Genomic DNA, 23,115 nt, shown 5'->3' with positions numbered 1-23,115 from the left:
TCACCTCACGTCTGCATTCAGCTCTTTTATCCATGATGTGACATAGACTGTCATGAGATCAGGAGTCAAGTCATTCTAATCATCAGTGAGTGGGTTATTGTTGAGCAGGTGTTGCTTAATAATGGTAAAAATGGAAAATGTCAAAGCTATCAAAGAAGTGCCAATAAAATGTGAAATCTTTAAAAAGTCCTAGGTAGTTCAGTGTTCAATTGATGAAAGGCATTATCTGACTTATGCTGTAGAACTGATTTCCCAAATTATAATTGTGCCTTTCAAATCAGCATTTTGACAGACAGCACTAAGTGCTTATAGAATGGAAGTGTTTGCTTACATAAGGGATTAAGCATTTTGATGATGTGTTTGTTTCATAAGACAGTATTGAAGGAATTTCAAGTTATTGTATTTTTGTCTTAATGTTTTTTATTCAATGTAAATATGATTAATAGACAAATAAATGTATTGTCTCTTAATGTATGCCCATGTCAAATACTAAGTAAATTGACACACAGAGGAAGGTACAAAGTATGTGTGTGTGTTCATGTATGTGTCTGAGAGAGAGAGAGAGAGAGAGATAGCATGGCATTTTATGAGTTTGCACTGTGGCATAGGGGTTATAAAGAGGCATGGAGATGACTGAAGTCACAGGGGATATGATGGATCATTGGAGATGGATAGATTAGCACAGTGTTGCATATTGATATGAGGAGTTACGGGGATAAATAGATGGGTGTAGGTTGGGACAAGGTGTATGAGGTACTTGGGACTTGTACTGTGATATATGCTGGTACAAGGATGATGAGGAGCCATAGTGAGTGAATACAGACACATAGGATTCACAAAGTGCCATGGGATGGATACAGGAAATTAGTTGGCATAGATGGGGTGGAAAAGATGATGGGATTGAGGGGTTGAAAGTAGGAAAAATGTTTTATGTTTTAATGTACATTTGTGAAATTTGAAGGCAGGCTAGAGTCCCCAAGCTGGTTTTCTGCCCAGCTAAGAACATTCCCTCATCTCTGGAATCAATCCAGTGAACTTTTTTTCTGAACTTCCTCCAATACAACAGTATCCTTCCTCAAGTAACGGGACCAACATTGCATGCAGTATTCCATGTGTGTTCTTACTAATGCCTTGTGCGGTTGCAGCAACACTTCCCAACTTTTGTACTCTACTTCTTGAACAATCAATGGCAACATTTAATTTGCTTTCCTCATTCCCAATTGTATCACTGTGCTATTTTTCTGCAAATCATGCATGAAGATCCCTCTGCACTCAAAAGTTTCCCTCCATGTAAGTTGCCTTTCTGTTCCTGTGACCAAAATGGATAACCTCACACATATCTATGTTAAATTCTAATTGCCACATTTTGGCCTATTCACCTAATCTATCCATATCTATTTGTAAATCTCTTATTCCTGCATTGCAACTTACTTTCCCATCTATTTTAGTATCATTTGCAAATTTGGCTACAGTGCTTTCTATCCCTGCCTCCAATCTATTAATGTAGATTGTAAATAGTTGGGGGTCTATGGATTGAGGACAAGAATTTTTCCACCTCTATGCACCTGACCTGGAAACTAAGTCAGATCTGTAATCACAGGGGATTTCAATGACTATGATATCAATCGAACACAAGAGGTTGGGAAAATGGGACAAACAAATGGAGTTACTACAAAGTGTTCGAGAATTCCTTTCTAACCTAAAGTGTGTCAAACCCAAAAAGAAACAATTATTGTTTAATGGTGACACAGTGCAGATAAGAGAAGTAATGTTGGTGGAGATCTATTGGCAACAGTGACCAATAACATCAATATAATAGCAATCATATCTTACTCTTTAAAATGAAGACATCAAACATAAGTAAACTAATAAGGTAGAAATGGTCTAACACAACATTGGGAAACATTTGAAATGGTGTTCAAGAGAGTGCAGGAAACCATATCCCATTAAAAAAAACAAGCTAAATACAAATGGGTTCAAAGGATAAATAAAGAAATAAAAGAAAAATTAAAGGTTAGGAAAGACAGACATTAAGTTGACATGCATGGATAGCAAAGGAGCATGAAATAAAAAGAGACTATGAGAAAATTATGTAAGGAATAAAAGAAAATGGAAGGCAAAGAAGAGTCATGAAATTCAATTATCGATGAATATAAAGCAAATAGTAAAATATTTTATAATCATATTAATAAAAAAAGAAGCTTGTAATGAGAATGGGACCATTCAGGATAATAGCATAAGTAAGGAGAGAAAAATGGCAGAAAGATTCAATAAGAATTTCACTCTGTATTTATGAGGGAGATGGGAGAGGTAGACAGGATATTAACTAATGAGATGAGTGTTGAGATTAGTGCACTTAAAATAAACAAAACCTGATGCATTGAATAAACTAATCCAATCTGAAGAAGATAAAAATCCTGGTATGGATGGTTTCCATTACACATATTTTAAAATAATTTCACAAAAAGATAACAGAGACATTACTACTCCTATTTAACAACTTATTAGAAAGAATTGAAGTCCCTGTGGACCATCAGACAGCCAATATAATTCTGCTACTTAAGGAAGAGGACTGAACGCTCCCAGGGAATTATAAACTAGTCAGGTCAGCATCAGTAGCAGGAATAATAATGGAATCCTTGCTAAAAAAGAGAATAGAGGAAAATTTAGAAATAAGGAAAATGATAGTGAATGGTCAGGATAGATTTCAAAAAAGAAAACCTTGTTTGGCCGAACTGATTGATTTCTTTCAGTCGGTATAATTGGGGTCAGATAGTTAATACAGTGGATGCTGTTTATTTGGATTTTCAAAAAACCTGCTATGCAATATCACACAATACATTAATGAATAAGAGAATGTGGAGTCATAGGACAACTGGCCAAATGGATTTTTAAGACAGAAAAATAGGGTGGGAAGAGACAATGGTTATTCAGAGCAGCAGAACGTGGGATGTCAGTGCCGGGGCCATTGCTGTTCATGATTTGAAAAAATGATTTCGATTTTGGAATAAAACCAGAGTGCTGAGGTTTGCCAAAATTCAGCAACATGCCAATTTTGAGGGGTTTCATGGAACGTTTCTTTTTGTAAGCTCGAGCAAGTTATCTCATGCATTTCTCTACAGTTCATCCCATGTCAAATGCACAGCCCCTCTCATGGCACCATGTTCATTTTCATGTGTTCACCAGCAGTGGGCGCATTCACCACTGCTGGGAAACACTCCCCCCCTCCCCGCCATCTTGCAATTCCCTGTCTGAACTGCAACTATATGTGAGGTCAAGGGATGTTAGTCAGGAAGTGTCCTTCACATTTTGTGTGTGAACAATTGCCCTAGAGATGGCTAATAGGCACAAGGGGGCACTCAGTTTCAGCACCAGGGACCTGGAGATCCTGGTGGACAGGCTGGAGAAGAGGAGGACATTCCACTTTCACCTGAATAACCAGGGAACACCATGGAATCAGAGTCTGCGAGTCTAGTGCGAAGTTGCCACTTGAATCAGTTCAATGTCTATGGATTGGAGGATGGTCTGGCAATTCATGGAAGCCAGTTAGTGCTTTCTGCACTCCATGAGAGTGTGTGACACCATCGCTTTCCTGCTACCTCACACTCACTTCATCTCTGCTCCAGTGTGCCCCACCTCCACACTAACAACCCTGCCCCCACCAATGCTCACAGTCCAGCACTCTCATTACTACATGCAGCATCTTTCTTGTTTGTTCCGTTATGGGCCAGACCAAATCCCTCAAAATATATGAAGACGATAGCCCAGACCCTAACTTTTTCTCATCTTAAAGGCAAGTGCCAGATTTTGCATTCCAATTGGAATTCAATTGGTCAAACTGCCAATCTTGAAGCAAAAGACATTTTATTCATTTACTATAGTTAAAATACAACAAAAGAATGAGGAATTTGGAACAACTTAACCTTATGGGAAAACTTAATAGAATAATAAGTTATTTAACTATTAAACAGTCACTGTTCCAATATAGAAACATCCCTTTAACATACCCTTGGTAAAGTCAAATTCAGTAAAATAGATTGACTCACAGGCAAATCCAGCAGCAGCAAGACAACCCCAGCTTTTAGCTGTAACAGAGAGATGAATAAAAGCTTCTACATCTAGCTTCAAGACCCCAGTAGCAACTGCTCCTGAGAAACTAAAACTGTGAGAGCCCTGACCCCACCCATTCAAGTTGCTTCTATAATTCAGACTTTAGAAAAACTCTAAGGCCTTAAAAGCTGTGTATTTTTGACGCTGATCAGACTGCTCATTGCTTTTGTCTCAAACTGTCTTTAAAAAAAAGGACAAAATGCACCTCTTAAAGCCATAGTATCATCACAGTTCTGACTGCCCCCAAAGACCAACACTATTAACCCTGCGTATACACTCACTCAGAGCAACTCACCATCTTTCACCCACCAGCACCAGCCACTTTCACTTCACTCAATGCCTTTCCCTTTGTCTCATTCCAGGAGAAAACATCTCACAATGGGGCAGAGCCAGCCAAGCTGGGAGTTAGGGTTCCCAACATCAATCTCTCCTCACCCCTTCTAAGGAGAGAATCCTTACCATAATGAGACAGGGCCATGATTGCCCACGTAGTGATTCTGAGACCACCAATTTTCAGCAATTAAGAAAGATTCACTGCCAAGTGCTGTACTGCTCTCTCATTCCCACCACTCTGAATATAGTTGGATCATGCCCACTACATCTATTTCAGAACTAAACTCTTATCTCCTGTAGGCACCCTGGCACTTCCAAAGTCTCCACCTTGAAGAGATGAGCCTCGCAGACATCATGTCTTCCTCCATCCCTGAGGAAAATGCCACAGATGCCTCAAAGGATGCTTCCTGCACCTCTCAATTGTTAAGACACTGACATCTCAGTGGGTATATTAGCTACGTTAGAGTTGGGAGCACTACTGGCCAGCATTTCATTGCTACACGTCCATAGCTGATTGAGGAAGAAAATGTCTTTGGTTACTGGCAGTCGGGGCACTGCCTGAGACCTGCTCAGCCTCAGGGTAGAGATGACCCCATGGTGTTGCCTGCTAATGATTTTGTCCAAATGCATCCACAGTTACAGGAGGGGCACACAGTTTGTCAGAGGCTCTGGATAGATCCTGGGAGTGCATCGGCTGCCTCTGGCATGTGAGCTAGCTGCCTCTATGGACAGATTGGCAGCTGCTAGGATCCGACACTCAGTTTGCTGAATACACCCATTGAGCTGGGTAAGACAACAGGGAGACAAGAGACATTGACACCTCTCCAGGTGCCCCTTCCTCACAAGCAGACAGTGTGGTGCCAGCAGGTACCCACTGGAGGAGAAGCCACATACAGGCCCTTATACAATCTGCTTTCAGGACAATTCAGGGCTGCCTGGGACTCCACCTCTGCCCAGTCTGTCACCCCAACCCTATGGGAGTTCAAGCCGAGGTGGAGGAACTGCATTCCAATGGGTCATATTCAGGGCACTCTGGCTGTAAACATCTCCTAGGTCAGCTGTCCTTAATTCTAAGGCTAACAGACAGGCTCCATCCAGCCCAGCTGCTGGCCTCAGGACTGTAGACACAGTAGACATATAGGCAGCACTGGTGAGACTTCATTGAAAGTATGTTATCAAGTTGGATCTCTTGGTGTTGGTTCCAATGAGCCAATGTGGACAATAGTAGGAACAAAGCAGCTCATCTGTCACGTGATCAAACAGCAGGTGCAGCACAACTAGGTAACGTTTTGAACAGGTCCTTAAAACATTAGGACATGGAGGACTCTGATAAGGTGGACACTGAGATGTCTCCACGTGGATCTGGAGCATCACTGCCCTGATTCCGACATCTGTTTCTCAAGCCTTGTGGTGCACATGTAGTGGCTGACCACACATGAAGCAACAATAATGTGGCCCCCTTCCCTCACCCTAACCCCACAGCATCAACAAAAGGCAGCACTACAGAAAGAATAATGGGGTGGACCAAGGTCCAAGGTGTGAATTGAACAGCTCCTGCATCATGTGGAAGATGATTGCTACTTCTTTAACGAGGATCATTCTTTCCATGCAGACTACTTAGTTATACCAAACATAGACCCCAAGAGCGATGGTGACGGTCAAAGACACGCCCCCACCCTGACACTCAGCCCCAAATCTCCTCCATCCCTGCCTCTTGCAGAGTCAGGCTCGCCCATAGTATTTCATCTACCACCCTTATATGTAGAGTTGTACCCATTTCACAATTATTGTCCCCTCTACATCCCAACATATGGCCTCCAAGCCTCACAATTACTATCCCTGACCAGGTGTAGCATTGATGTGGCATGGCATCTTATCAAAACATGTCTTTCAAAGTTATGAACATATGAATAAACAACAAGAATAGGCCACTGAAGGCTTCAAGTTTCTCAGCCATTCAATAAGGTCATGACTAATCTGATGTGTTGCTGGAAAAGCGCAGCAGGTCAGGCAGCATCCAGGGAACAGGAGAATCAATGTTTCGGGCATAAGCCCTTCTTCAGGAATGCCCGAAACGTCGATTCTCCTGTTCCCTGGATGCTGCTTGACCTGCTGCGCTTTTCCAGCAACACATTTCCAGCTCTGATCTCCAGCATCTGCAGACCTCACTTTCTCCTCATGACTAATCTGATGTTAATCTCAACTCCAGATTTCTGAATATGTTCAATAACCTTTCATCCCCTTGGTAACCAAGAAACCAACAACCTCTGCCTTACAAATATTTAAAGATTCTCCATCCACTGCGTTTTGAGGAAGGGAATTCCAAATTATCTAAAACCTCAAAGTATTTTCCTTATTTCACGCCCATCCCCTTTGTGGCTGCACTAAAAGGACAAGAAGACAGTGGCAGCATAGGCTCAGAGGTTGGCACTGCTGCCTCACAGCTCCAGGAGCTCGGGTTTGATTCTTTTGGAGTGACAGTCTGTGTGAAATTTGCATATTTGCCATGTCTGTGTTGGTTTCCTCCAGGTGAACCAGATTCCTCCTGTAGTCCAAATGCATGAAGGTTAGATGGATTGGCAATGGGAAATATGGGGTTTTGGGGATAGGGTGGGATTCTGGGTCTGGATGGGATTATCTTTGTCAGGTCAAAGCAGGTGGCATAGTGGCTCAGTGGTTAGCGCTGCAGCTTCACAGCACCAGGGACCGGGGTTCGATTCTAGCCTTGTGCTACTGTCTGTGTGGAGTTTGCACATTCTCCCCGTGTCTGTGTGGGTTTCCTCCGGGTGCTCCGGTTTCCTCCCACAGTCCAAAGGTGTGCAGGTTAGGTGAATTGGCCATGTTAAATGCCCATAGTGTCCAGGGCTGTGTAGGTTAGGTGCCCTAGTCAGGAGTAAGTAGAGGGAAGGGGAATGCTTCTGGGTGGGTTATTCTTTGGAGGGTCAGTGTGGACTTGTTGGGCCGCAGGTCCTGTTTCCACACTGTAAAAATTCTAAATCTGAAAAAGATTCAATGGGCTGAATGGCCTCTATCGGCACTGTAAGGAATCTATGATGGAGGACTGTGAGCATCAAAGTAGACATGAACTGAGTGAGCACTAAGGAAGTAATTCCATCCTATTCCATTGCTTGTCCCTGTTCCCAAAGTGCTCTGACAGCAGCATTGTAATAAAATGTGTTGATGCACTCCAAAGCTTAACATTGAAGTGGGGAGATTATGTACTAATGGCATGCAAATAGGCCTCCCACTGCTCACTGATGAGATACTTGTCTCACCCTTCAAAATGCTTTTTGCAGATTTTTGATTTTCTCAACATCAAAATCCTAATTTTTTTCAAAACTCACTGTATTTTTCTATCTGAGTGATGATTGAACACATTGGTCATGGATTGAGAAAATTAAGACCATAGTTTCTACTTTTATGAGTGGATGTCAAATTGGTGGGGGATAGTTAAGATCCAGGAGAACTGCAGCAAATTACAGGGGGACATTAATAAGCTTGAACAACAAGTGACAAATGGTAGGACATTCTGATAGGCAGAATAGAGAAGATCATTTATTACTGTGAAGATTCAAAATTTCAGAGGTGGAGAGGAAAGCAATTTAGGAATACAAATACATGAACCACTAAAAATTGCATATGTTCGCAACTCCAAAAAAAAAGCAAAATACGGCTTACATTTCTAGAAGAACAGAATTGAAAATTGGAGAGGTCATGTTCTAGAATCTAGATTATGCCATATTTAAATGTACCGTGTGCAATTCTGGTTGCTACATTATAAAAATGATGTCGATGCACAGACAATATGCAGAGAAGATTTACAAGGATAATACCAGAGACGTGTGGAGTTACATGTAATAAAACAATTGACTGGCATAATCTCTTCTCTCTTGTTCAGAATAAGGCTGAGTTGTAACTAACCAAAGGTCTTTAAAATCAGAAAAAGTTTTGATAGACTGGATAGTGAGAGAATGGTGATCAGTATGAGCTGATTACTTGAAATTGTGTTTGAGTGGTATGGTTGTTCAGAGGTTAGCACTACTGCCTCACAGCTCCAGGGATCTGGAGTGACTGGGTGACTGTCTGTTTGCACATTCTCCCCGTTTCTGTGTGGGTTTCCCTCAGGTGCTCCAGTTTCCTCCCACAGTCTAAAGATGTGCAGCTTAGGTCAATTGGCCACACTAAAATGCCCTGTAGTGTCCAGGGATGTGGAGTCTAGGTGGATTAGCCATGGGAAATGCAGGATTATGGCGATAAGGTGGGAGGCTGGGACTGAGTGGGATGTTTTTTGGAGAGTTGGTGTTGACTCAATGGGCCAAAAAACTTCTTTTCCCACTGTAGAGATTCTATGACATATAATAGTCACCATGAACTCCAATAGATAATTCAGAACAGCTGTCTTTAACTAGGAATGTGAAATTTTATAACATGGAATGGTTGAAGTGTGTCAGATAGACACACTTAATGGGAGTTTACACAAATCATTTTCTGCTGGGTGCTCTGGTTTCCTCCCACAGTCCAAAGATATGCAGGTTAGGTGGATTGGCCATGCTAAATTGATTATCGTGTGCAGGGATGTGCTGGCTAGTTGGATTAACCATGGGAAAATAAACGAGGAGAAAGTGAGGGCTGCAGATGCTGGAGATCAGAGCTGAAAATGTGTTGCTGGAAAAGCGCAGCAGGTCAGGCAGCATCCTGAAGAAGGGCTTATGCCTGAAACATCGATTCCCCGTTCTTTGGATGCTGCCTGACCTGCTGCGCTTTTCCAGCATTACATTTTCAGCATGGGAAAATAAACCATGGTTTATAGCATAGGGCAGAGGGGTGAGTCTAGGTGGGATGCTCTTCAGCTGGTCTGTGTGGACTTGATGGGCCAAATGGCCTGCTTCCACACTGTTAGGATTCTATGATTCTAAGAAGGGAATAGATTGCTATTAGATTTAAATTAAGGAGGAGGCTTAAATAGAAGATAAACAACAGTGTGGACTGGTTGGGTTCAATGACTTGTTTCCCACATAAGCCTATGTAAAATGAAAACAATGAGGCTGTGAGCATTTCAACTGAAAGGGGGTGTCATAAGAAGGTTAGACATATGCATTGCATTAACTGGAAGCACTTGTTTCTAACCTTGGATGAAAAGAATTATTACACGTTGCAGTCTCCAATACTGACCTCCCTTACCCTGAAAAATATAGAACTAATCACGAGAGAGGGCAAAAAACACAATTTATGAAGAAAGTCTTACATTGCTGAAAAAAAGGTAAATGATTTCTGCTGAATCCTTGTATCCTGGGATTGTGATTACTGAAAGCATTACGTTCCTCTAACATTCTTTCAGAATTTTCATTCTTTTTAGATAACATGTCCAGGGATTTCTGCAGAATCACGAAGCTGAAAAAGCAATTTGCACAATCTAACTGTGTTCTAAACTGCAAGGGGAGCCAATGCGTGTACAGTCTTGAGCAAAAGTAGTTATTCAAAGTAGTCATTGCAAATGATGCACATTTGGATGATTCAGCAGTTGCTAGGATGTAAGATTTTTCATTCCACACCTTAGATGTAGAAGAGGATGAAAAGGTTCATGAGATTAAAGACACGGATAATGGCAGTCCTTCTGAGGCAGCAATTCAGCCAGAATGTTAAAATACATTTCCTTTCACAAAGTGGTGACAAAAACGTTGGGAACACAATGAAATAAAATAGAGGCCTTAGCAGCTAGGTAGTAGTCACAATTCACAGGATAAATAAAATGTCACCATATTTAGTTAGTACACTGGTGCTACAAGTGTGGACATGTGATATATTTCTTCAGTTTTAATATGTAGTTTACGTATAAAAGATGACAAACAGAACACTATAATCATTCTGGTACTGGGCTGACGAACAAGTGAGTTCATTATTCTAACCTGGCAACTTGTAAAGTTGAATTCAATGGATCTTAAAAATTGCAGGCTAACAGCCGGTCATGTTAACACAGCATCCTGCTTGTGTGCCCACATGTCTGGAGGAACAATTTCTCATCTTCAGACGAGGCATTTTACAGCCTTCTGGACTTAATTTTGAGTTAAACACCTTTAAATTGTGAACAATTTCTTTCTTTTCTTTTAGCTTGTTATCATGTCCTCCTCTCCCCCATCCCACTTACTGTCACATTCCGATCACTTGATGTAAACTACTAGCATTTTTTCTCCAATCGCACCTGACACACACTACCGCCACCACCATCCTTCCAAACTATAGCATAAATGCTGTCCCTCCATATTTCACTTCAGCTCTGATGAAGAGTTATCTCAACTAAAAATGCTACTTTGCTCTCTCCCGGTGGATGCTCCCTGACCCGCTGCGATTTCCAGCATTTGTTGTTTTCAGCTGGAAAATAATGATTACTGTGATAAAGCACTTAGTTCACTCTTCAGGCAAGCCGACTTGCCTACATCTGTAGTTATAGTCTATAACCACATGTTGTCTTTTAATTTCAGTAGAAAATCACCTTTCAGAGCTCTCAGTTGTAAAAACATTGACTACCGCCAAAATAGTCTTGCACTAAAGGAAAATAGACTTGTCTGTTAACTCATATTGAAATTTATTTCCAAATAATATAAGAACCATGTCCAAAAATGGCTGACAAAAGAGAAGCCAAATCCAAAAATAGGTCCTAAAATTGTTTTTGTCATTAGTTATTTCACAAACTGGAAGATAATGCTTATTTCTGCTTTGATAACATAAGTTGCAGAGTAAACAAATTATAAGTTTCAGTGTGTTTATAATCACAGCCTGTGCACAAGAAGATAACTCTGGACATACATCTGAAGAAAATCCACCTGACAAATCGTTATCTTTTTGAAATCATAGGTAAGACAATCCTTAGAGCCCTCTCAAAACATTAAAAAGACTGCACATCTTCGAAGCACATTGTAAACCTAGCTTGAAACTGCACTGGGAGTGGGCTTTGCACAGTATCAAAGAAAGAAAGTGATGCCTCACATCAATTGGTTTCAACATGTTGCAAGTTAGATTGGAACCTGACTCTGAAGTTAGGCTGACACTTTCTTGTTGACATGCATTTGAAACTGCATCACATCCAAGAAACTAATCAAATATAGTGATTTCCTGAATGATTGGGCACAAGCTGCTTTTCTGCACTGACTGAAGCATTGAAAACCATGAAATATGCAAGGGAATAGAATGTAATTTCAAGAACATTTTCACAGATAGCTTTAGATCTTACTGCTGTCCGCTGAGGACTTATCTGTTTATACCACTTATAGTACTTCCCTAACAACTGGTTGCTTCTTGCTTTGAAGTAACCCTCCGCTGCCTGTCTATACATTATAGCAGGCTGCTTCTATCAAATCTTATTACCTTTCAACAATAACAAACCCTTGCTTATTAATTTCTTTAATTAGCTTTCAGTGTAAGGGTTAGATTTGATGCAGGAACTGTGGGATGTCTGGGCAATACCTGAGGGCACTGAAATTTGACTTGCTTAAAAGTAATCACACTATCAGCTTTATCAGCTCCACTGTTATTCATTTTGACTACTTCATTAGAATTTGATGAGTTAAAGCATTGCAACTTCAATTTCCTGAGCTAAATGTAATCACTGGGTGCTTATTGTTGTTGTGCAAAGAATAACAAATGCAGGGAAAGGTTTATTTTTGAGGAACTGCAATTATAAATAATTAGTAGATATCCCTTTTTCTCATTTATTCTCAGTACATCAATAAGTAATTTTGCTGAGGGTCTATTGTATCCCTTGCATTTTTGTTTACATCACTAACTTTCCATTACTTCTATACTTCTTACAATTTTCATGCTGTTAGTCCAGAAAGAGTTTTTGAAGTTATGTTTAGGGTTTGTTTGACAAAATACAGCCTATTTACAATTTCTACTTTTTGCAAAAACTACTGAAGCAAATGATTGAGATGCCGAAGAGGAGTGAGACTTGCACTTATTTCCCCATAGACTGCGAACAATTAGTTCAAATAGATAAAATAAAAATGCACCCTAATATGTTTGGTAGGTGTCTCAATTTTCAGCTGGGATGTCTGACATGATTTCTGCCCGACGCTTGGGATCACAGGGAATTAGCAAAAAGGGACTAAGAAACCGTCAGATCCAGTCAAAGCTTTGAACTTTGATTATACAAAGGGGAATGGGGGTAAGTTCAGAATCAGAAAGATGATGTAGGGGCTCAGTTCGGATGTATTTTTCCATTCAAATGCACAATGAAACATTCCACATTCCTAATTGTGTATTGTCACATGAAGCTACATCAACCCTATTTAATGTAATGATTCCGATCATAGTTCCTGTGTTGTAAACTAAAGCACAACAAGGCTTTACCTTACCAAGTCCTCAACGTACTATGAGTTTTCATAGTTCACCTTGATAATGTTTGGAGAAGAAACTGTGAGGCATGTACTAAAGTTGTGAATATCTGGATGAAATAACATGGAGATACTCTTGACACATCACTGAGTTATTATCTGGTGGTTCAACTGCACCCCTGAATAGAAGACCACTGACCATTTATGGAATGACTAATATCCCTGTGCTTGAGAGAATATTTCAGGCAAGATCTTAATTGTGAGGAACATATCTCAGGTTCAGTGATAAAATGAAAGCCCCCACCCGGCAATAACTTTTACCCTTGAGTTAAGATTCACATTTTGTTCTCACATTTTTGCTAAAATTGGCATCAGCCAGAGGACCACCTAATTTTTTTTGTTGTTGCCAATTTTAAAGCATTTGTGTGTGACACAGACCGTGTAGGACTTGTGACTGTTGATAGGATTTAACATTCAATCATTTCCTACTACATGTGTATGCAGAGTAGTCAATGGGAAATAGCATCTGCTGCAGTGAAATGTGGAGAATGGCTAATCTAATGTAGATGGAATTGTTAATTTAGCTATGAATAGAGGCTTTAAAACTCAAAAGGCATATATTGTGAAGGGCAATAAAAGTTAATTAGTTGCTTAAGATGAAGCAAAATGCATTGTTGGTTTCCACTGGGTCCTAAAAGCCATCACAGTGTAATGTTTTGCAGTTTGCGTGATTTCTATCGGAGCCTAACGAAATGGATCTATTACACATCACCATCTCTCATGTTTTAAATTTGTAAAATCTTTAAATTGTGAAGCTGATGATGGGGACTTCTTGGTTTCAATTAAATAAAGTTGAAATAATAGTTTCAACTAAGTTTCCAGGAATGATTTAAAAATCAGTAATGAAAATTTGCTTTTTTACACCAACTTAACTTTGAAATACTCCAAAGTACAATGATTTAGAATTGTTGCTATGTTATTGAATGTGACTATCATGCTAGACTAACAGCAAAGGGAGAAACAACTAGTTATTCTACCATTAGAAGGAAAACCTGCCAGAACTATACAATCTTGGCCTCCCCTGTTTATCATTGTGCATGGGATGGCAGCTTAACTAAATTACAGCATCCTGTTTGACTTCATTGTAATTTATCCCTAGTAGTAGCCCACAAATGACCACATTTATTGACTGAATCTCACTAGTCCTTATAGTGGTAAAAGAATGCATGAAGTGATTACAATGTAATTTCATTGGAAATGGAAATCATGTAGCATGCATTATGGATGATCAAGCTCCTCTCGATAGTTCTGCAGTCCTGCTGAAATAAATTTTTGTCCTTGTGATCAGGGCTTGCTATGTCAGTATACTGTTACCTATTTTTCTTCAGTCAGTTTAATTTCTTCCACTTTAAAATTAACACAGGATTTACAAAGAAACATAGGCATGTTTAAGTCATTTTTGGTTAATAGTGAGATTGAAGAAACCAGCAATTTATGGTATGGAAGAGATATGTTCTGAGTTACCGGTCAGCACAAATTATTGAATGATTTTCATTTGCCTTGTGAAAATGATATTTTCTATTTCACCTCCATGAGATTTAAGAAATGATTGGGTTTCAGATGGAGGTATGAACTAAACTCACTTTAAGTTAGTGCTGGGATAGGTCATGGCATAAGCAACATTTTAATGACATGATTAATGTTCTTGCAATGCCCGTAAACATTGAATGTCCAGAAAGAGAACAGTTGAAACAGTGGACTCTTACTCTTACAAATAGGAACTTGTCCTCAGAGATTTTTAAGTTGAAAAGTATAAGATGATTTTTTTAACAACTATTTTCTGTCTTGTCTTTCCCTTTGCTTTATCTAGTTGTTTCTCTATTGCTTATTCAATATCCAATTTGATTCTAATGACAGGACTAAAATATGAAGACAGACCGGATTAGAACTATATGCATTGATGTTTAGAAGAATGACGGGAATCTCGTGGAAATCTATAAAGGCTAAAGGACTAGAGAGGGTGTAAATGCAGGAAGGATGTTCCTAATGTCCAAGGATCTGGATCAGTGGTGCTGGAAGAGCACAGCAATTCAGGCAGCATCCGAAGACAGGCAAAATCGACGTTTCGGGCAAAACAGAATCTGGTTTCCAGCATCTGCAGTCATTGTTTTTACCTTATGTCCAAGGAGTCCAGAACCACAGAGTCACAGTTTAAGGATACGGGGTTGGACATTTAGGACTGAGATGAGGAGGGATTTCTTCATCTAGATAGTGGTGAGCCTGTGGAATTATCTGCCAGGGAAAATAGTTAAAGCCAAGGCAGTGAATGTTTTCAAGAAGGAGTCAGACATGGTTTTTGGGGCTAAAGCGGTCGAAGTGTATTGTTTGAAAGTGGGAAATGGCTACAAAGTTGGATGATCAGCCATGATCATATTGAATGGTGGAACAGGATTGATGGGCTGAACAGTCTATTCCTGCTCCTATTTTCTATTTTTCTTGTTTCTAATTTACTCTGTGTCTTTTCCATTGCTCTTTCCTGCCTCTGTTTTTTTCCCAATTGCTAATAACAATGACTATTAATTCTGTCATTTATCTTTTGATGTCACTATGCTGTTATCACATTTTCAGCAACTCGGAGCTCAAAAATAATTGGAGTTGATGAGTGAAATAAGAAAAGGTCTGAGATGCTATTAGATTCTTGGTCATTAGCTCACCTACTTTGTCCATAGTTGCTGACTTATTAAAAGATAATTCATTGAACTTGAACATTATTGGCTGGGTGAACATTTATTGCCCAAAGCTAGTTGCCTGGACAAGATGGTGGTAAGCTGCCTTCTTGGCCTGCTACTGTCAGTTTAGATATAGGATCGTCTCAGTGTATGTTTGCAGCAATTCGTTTTGTTTTTGCTTCAGATTAACCGCACCTCTGTCTTTGTAATGTTTATTAAACTCCCTTTTACAGTTGCTTCACTTCAGTATACTTTGACATTTATTTTTTTAAAATCTCTTATTTTTCTTCTTTGAACTCTTGTTCAAAGACAAATAAACAGACCTGAAATTCCATGGACATAATCCCTAAATTCTCTGCTTCCGCAGCTTTGGTAAATTCCTCACCTCCCATTCATACTATTATCCCAAATATTACAGTAGAAAATCAGAAGACGTTTATGGAAAATTAAGGTGGCTATTGTATTCAGAAATAAAAACAGAAATTGCTAAAGGAAACCCAGTAAGTCTGGCCACAACTGAACTGTTCTGAGGGAAGGATCACTGGACTCAAAATGTTAACTCTGCTTTCTCTCCACAGATGCTGCCAATCCAATGAGTTTCTCCAAGCAATTTCTGTTTTTATCTCAGATATTCAGCATCTGCAGTTCTTTGTTGTGTTCCATTGTATTCAGAACTTGATATAGCTACAAATGTACAATACAGTGAATGAGCACCATTTGCACTTCAACACCATTGTCAGAAACTCAACCATTGAGAAACAGAACTGACGGTCTTACTTAGTGACATGTCAGTTGGAGATTAGGTCAGATGTGAGGCAGAGGTTTTATCAAAAGGACAGAAAAGCATAAGTTTTGTTTTCTGTCGAATCAATTGAATTATCCGGAAGTACATTTTGCATTTCAATTTGCCAGGTTAATCCAATATTTTTCAAGAAGTCCAATAAAGAAAAGCAATGAATTTCTTAAAGATATTTCAGTAAGATTGGATATTTTTATGACAATTTAAATCTCATGTCAAGTATAAACATTCAAGACTGTGAAACTATTTTCTTCAGCAGCTTCCATTGGGGTGTGCAGGTAATTCTACTTTTATAGTGTCATTGAGATCAAAAGCACAGAAAACACTTTTTGGCCCATTTTGTCCAAGCTGGACAAAATTTGTGGGTGAGACCTCACACTTAAGTTTGGATTGCTTGACAATATGGTAAGATTTGTTAATAATAATACAGTCAAAGATAAATTTGTGTCTTAAATGGAGGACAATTCACTGCCAGAATACAATTCTTAAAGCAGAGTGGGGGGGAATACATCTGCCCTGCTAAATTCACCTGGACCATCTCTGACACCTCCCTCCCCTTCTTGAACCTCTCCATTTCCAACACAACACTGACATTTTCTACAAACCCACCAACGTGTTGCAATGTATGCCCAGGATCATGTTACAGGGCTCCAGTAACAGATAATAGTAGTGCATTGTGATAGGCTACTTAAATCACTGGTACATGAGCTAATGCTGAAGATGATGGTGTTGTAATGTGATAGGTTAAGTGTAATGGAGGGAACCAGTGTGACAGGCGATGATTAGTTTAGAAAGACAAAGCAAGCAAGCATGATTGGCTATGCTAATGTTATCCGATAAGCGCAGGACCAACAAATTGTATAAACTGAAGGAGAATAAAGAGCTTCTGGGGAGTCAGGGAAGATATTTGCTAACTCCCATCGATTTTATTTTGCAAGATTAAAGTTTAAGTTCGTGAAGGACTTTCTGCATCTCCTGGTAATTTTTTTAAAGAACATTGAGTAATTCTTCCACAACACCTCCCGCAAAAAATGCTATCCCTTATTCCCAATTCCTCTGCCTCTGCCACATCTCCTCCCAGGAGGACCAGTTCCACCACAGAACACACCAGATGGCTTCCTTCTTTAAAGACCGCAATTTCCCTTCTCACGTTGAAGATGCCTTCCAACGCATCTCATCCTGGCACCTTCCCCTGCCACCGCAGGAATTGCAAATCCTGTGCCCACACTTGGCCCCTCACCTCCATCCAAGGCCCCAAAGGAGCCTTCCACATCTATCAAAGTTTCACCTGCACTTTCACACATGTCATTTGCTGTATCTGTTGCTCCCGATGAGGTCTCCTCTAAATTGAAGAGATAGGACGCCTGCTCGCAGAGCGCTTCAGACAACATCTCTGGAATACCCGAAACTAACCAATCCCACCGCCCTATGGTCGAACACTTCATCTCTCCCACCCACTCTGCTGAGGACATGCAGGTCCTGGGCCTCCTCCATCACCACTCCCTTACCACCAGATTCCTGGAGGAAGAACACCTCACCTCTAACCCCAATGCATTAATGTGGATTTCGCCAGTTTCCTCATTTCGCCTCCCCCCACCTGACCCCAGCTCCAACCTTTCAGCTCAGCACTGTCCTCATGACCTGTCCATCTTCCTTCCCACCTATCCACTCCACCTACCCTCTGACCGCTCACCTTTACCCCCACCTCATCCACCTATTGCACTCTCAGCTATCTTCCCCCTAGCCTCCTCCCATTTATCTCTCTGCCCCCGAAGCTCTCAGCCTCATTTCTGTTTAAGGGCTTTTGCCTGAAATATCGATTTTCCTGCTTCTCAGATGCTGTCTGACCTGCTGTGCTATTCCAGCACCACACTCTCGATTCTAATCTCCTGCGTCTGCAATCCTCACTTTCACCTCATTCCTTGATATCTTTTTTCGCAGATGACTGGCGGAATTCAATATTACCAATGTGGCATGTGTCATATGCAATAAATTCTCATGCCGCCCTTGCCAACCTAATCTCTGGGAGTTCTAATGGAATAAAGTACCTAAGCAGCAACAAGATTAGATTCTTAATTCCAGCTCTTTAGTGAATTCAAATCTGCCATGGCGGGATTTGCATGCAAGTCTCCAGAATGGTGCCGGGGTTTATGGATTAATAGTCCAGTGATAATACCACTAGGCCATTGCCTCCTCACAATTGGTCTCCAGGTAGGGTGGCTGCCTGAAAATCTTCACAAATTCAGACTGAATCAGAAAGAGGAAAGTGCAAGGATCTCCACCCTGCAGCCTCTTGCCTCATTAAACTCCACCCCACCCACAACTCTAAATTATGGGAGCACGGCCCATTTAAACCTTAGACCTGCTTTCAGTTCATCACTATCTGGGTGAAGAAATTCCTCCTGATTTCAGTCCAGGGGTTCCATCTCACCAAATTCCTGTCATTTTCCTCATTTTCTTTTGTTTTCTCAACAACGTATTGTTTTGTTGATACCCTTCAGTGTTTCTGTCTGAAATAATCTGGTTCATCATTTCAGTGAGAATGGGAAACTAAAAACAGATAATAGACTTCACAGAAGACAAGGAACACTCACCATATTTGACAGTATTAGTTGAGAAACGGAAATTTATTCATTTGAAATTTCAGCTGAAGTCCTGTGTTTTCAAGTTATAGAATCCTTACAGTGTGGAAACAGGCCATTTGGCCCAATAAGTTCATACTGACCCTCCAAAGAGTAACCCACCCAGACCCATTCTCCTACATTTACCCTTGACTAATGCACCTAACCTACACATCCCTGAATAGTATGGGCAAATATGATGGCCAATTCACCAAACCTGCATATCTTTCAACTGTGGGATGAAATCAGAGCACCTGGAGGAAACCGACCCAGACACAGGGAGAATGTGCAAACTCCACACAGTCACTCAAAGCTGGAATTGAACACAGGTCCCTGGTACTGTGAGGCACAGTGCCATTTTGGAAGTGTTCCATTGGACAGAGGGAGGGAGAAGTATGAGGAAGGGTGGAGGAGAAAAGAAGGGCCTAAGATACTTCTCAGTGAGGGAGGTGGCCTCAAAGCGGGATTATTTTGTGGAGGGATCAGGAAGAAGTAGAATGGTTTGCTCTGCCTATGATCTTGGCTGACCTCACCTCACCCTCAGCTCCACTTTCCTGCTTGCTCCCTATAACCCTTCTCCTATTACTCATTAAAAATCGGTGTATACCTTTTTAAAACTTATTCAATGTCGAGGCATCCACCACATTCTGGGGAAATGAAGTCCATGGATTCATGAGTCTTTGAAAGAAGCAATTTCCCTCCCCATTTCTGTTTGGAATCTTCTGTTCCTTATCTTGAAACTATAACTACTCGTTCGAGCTTACCTCACAAGAGGAAACATCTTCATTACGTCTGAAGTTGACAAACAAATTCCCAAATGGAAATACTTATAGAGTTGGCTCATTAAAAAAAATCACCCCCAGTAAATATGTGTGGATGGAATGTGATTGTGTGGTGTCAGGCCCAGAACAAAGTCAAGTGGACGGAGTTCCAGATGGTTCCTCAGCCTGAGTGCTGTTGTGAAGATCTCTATGGTGCAATTGTTTGACATGCAATCCAAATGTCTGTTTCTTGTCTGAACTGGTATAATAATCTGTTGTAAAACAGTTATGATTGGACTGAGGTGGATAAAGTCAGAAGTCACAAGAAACCAGGTTATAGTCCAACAGGTTTATTTGAAATCAAAAGCTTTTAGACCGCTGCTCCTTTGTCAGGTGAAATGTGAAACTCAGCATTTCACCTGACGAAGAAGTTGCGCTCCGAAAGCTTGTGATTTCAAATAAACCTGTTGGACTATAACCTGGTTTCTTGTGACTTCTGACTATAAAATAGTTAGGTTACCTCTCCTGTTAAATTCTTTAGATGAACCATATCTGCACAATATTATTGACAATCATTTTCCTAGTCTCAACACACATCCTGTTCTGTATTGCAGATAAGTTTGAAATAATTGATTTATGACAGAGTGCTGAAATTCAAGTTGTTAGAATTTTAAATTCAAATACCTGAAGGCTCCAAAATAATAAAACAGAATAGGCTTGTTGCAGTTAACTCTTGTTGAAAGCTGATTTTGTTTTTATACACAATTTCTTTGTATAATTGGTGCTGGCTTTCTTTCTGTTATTTATCTGATCCCATTTCCATGGCAATGCTACAGGGGTCAGCTCTCTTAAGCCTATCATTAGTCCTGCACTGCTTTTGATCTGAAATGATTCTACAGACCAGTGAGACCAGCCTGGGTCTATTATTTGATGTAGTTTCATTTTGGGCAATTTTTTTTTTATTTTACTGGGGACGGGATGGGAGAAAGCATCCAATACAAATCGGAAATGGAAAATATTTTGGTCGTATACAAGGAATGGAAAAGTTGAACTGGCATTACATTAATGGACCATAAACAAAGTGTAGTGATTGAAAAACTGGGACGTTCAAGCATGAAACTCAGCAGGCAAGAGATGTACATATTCCAGAGGGATATAATCGAGCAGCATCAGACACAAGATGCAATGTGAAAGTGGCACCCGTGGGTTAATGAGATTAATGAGGTATGTCAGTCTCAATCAACTGCAACTATTTTATTTCTTCAGCATTTATCAAAACATCAGAGGGACTTAATTGCTTTTCTTGGTGCAACTTACTTAATTTAGGTACATAGGAGACCAGCAGGAGAATTGTGTCACTGGAGTATAGGAAGGAGAACTGTAAACAATGAACTGTCGAACTATGATCGGAGGTCTTGATTAATATTATTCTTTTTTTTAAAAAAAATCATGCGGTGGTTATTGGCAATTTATTTACTATCAGTCCTTACAATTACATAGAATTAAGAATAGCCATTCCGTCCAGCTCGTCTATGCTCCACAACAGACTCATTCCACCCTTATTACTTAACCTAACTGATGCTTTTTCCATCATGAAACTTATCCAGTTTTGCCTTAAAGGCAGACCTATATTATTGTTTGTAAGATATGTATGTCACTGTGTAGATCATTATTTGTGGCCCCTACCAAATTGCCCTGGAGAAGATGGTGGGAATGAGCAACTTTCTTGAACTGCTGCCATCTTTGGAAGACAGCAACACTCACAGTGCCATTAGGAAGGGAGATAAGCACTGGATAAAGTCCATAATTTGTTACAGATCCAGGCAGGTCACCCCCAAATCACTGAGCTCTGGGGTAAAACGGGAAGAACTAGCTTCAGTTCCTAGTTCACCCATCCTCTTGTTTGATTGCAACTAGCTTAATTTATAAAAGATCTCCTCCTTTATGGATACCTTTTCCCAGACCCAGATGAAGCTATGTTGTAAAAGGAGTCAACTTAACTTCCTTGAATTAACAAAAAGAGTGAGTTTATTAATGACTAAACATGGGAAGAATTAGTAATGCAACACACAACTACACAGATTAGAAACAAAAGTCAGAGAGTCGTAGAATCAATCAGCACAGAAACAGACCCTGCGGTCCAATTTGTCCATGCTGACCAGCTTTCCCAAACTAAAGTAGTGCCTGCATTCGGCCCATATCCCTCCAAATCCTTCCTATTCATGTACTTGTCCAAATGTCTTTTAAATGTTGTAACTGTACCTGCATCTGCCATTCCCTCTAGCAGTTCATTTCATATGGTCTCCATGTGAAATGCACAAAAGACAAAACAAAACAATACAACGCAAGGACACAGCGAGAATCCAGGTTGGTTTACAATGGCTGCATGCAACAACAACAATAAGCAAACAGCCCAGAAATGCAGTCCGGTGTATTCAATGAGCTGGGTGCATTTCCCTGTGTAGACAGTGTCCTTGCTCTAGCTTTACAATGATGGTTGCCCGTTCATTTGAATGTTGATCATTAGTATCCAGAAGCTTCCTGTAAGTGGATAGGACATGTGCCATAAGTGCTCATAGAGACTGGCACATGCTGGATGCCAATGAGCATGGATGTGGTGTATGTATAAACAATGCCTACAGAATGTATCTAAGATATTGTTTCCCAATGTTCTACATGGACATCTTTTGGAGTAAGTAACAATTGAAACCCGTCAAAAATCTGCTCTGATTTCCATCGTCCATTTTCCTGACATTTAGGTTGTATTGTGAGTTTGGTAAAATCACAACCATGGTGAGTTGGGTAATTAGCAAGTTATTCACCAAACAATGATAATCATCAATTGAGAGCTTACCATTGACTAAGGAGTGCATTGAGGAGAAAGTGAGGTCTGCAGATGCTGGAGATCAGAGCTGGAAATGTGTTGCTGGAAAAGCGCAGCAGGTTCCTGTTCCCTGGATGCTGCCTGACCTGCTGCACTTTTCCAGAAACACATTTCCAGCTATGGAGTGCATTGCTACACCGCTTGAGAAAAGCACAATATAGCAAGATAATCTCAATGACTGGATCAGTCTCACCAAACATCTTAGCCAATTCCACCACTGATCTCACTGGAGACTGGGCTACACAGAGCCTGGTAAGATTCTAGCTAAGATGTGAGTCCATGTAGGTAAAAATTGAAGAAAAGTTATTAGCCTCTGAATTCCTTGTGAAAACTGGATGGTTGAAAAGTTTACTTGGGCAATGTTGATATTTGAGCAGTTGGTTTCACAAGTTTTAGCTTTGCAAATTTGTTGAGATGATGTAGTCCAGTTCATTACAGCTATAGTTGAATTCCAGAATTCAGGGTGAGAGAGATTCCTTTTGTTGTTCTGTTTCCCATTTGTTTGATTGCCAACTCGTTGACTTCTAACATTCAATGTGAGAAATGTC

This window comes from Chiloscyllium plagiosum, chromosome 3 (genome assembly GCF_004010195.1).
Source record: "Chiloscyllium plagiosum isolate BGI_BamShark_2017 chromosome 3, ASM401019v2, whole genome shotgun sequence".
Lineage (NCBI taxonomy): Eukaryota > Metazoa > Chordata > Chondrichthyes > Orectolobiformes > Hemiscylliidae > Chiloscyllium > Chiloscyllium plagiosum.
This window is presented reverse-complemented; position numbering follows the sequence as displayed.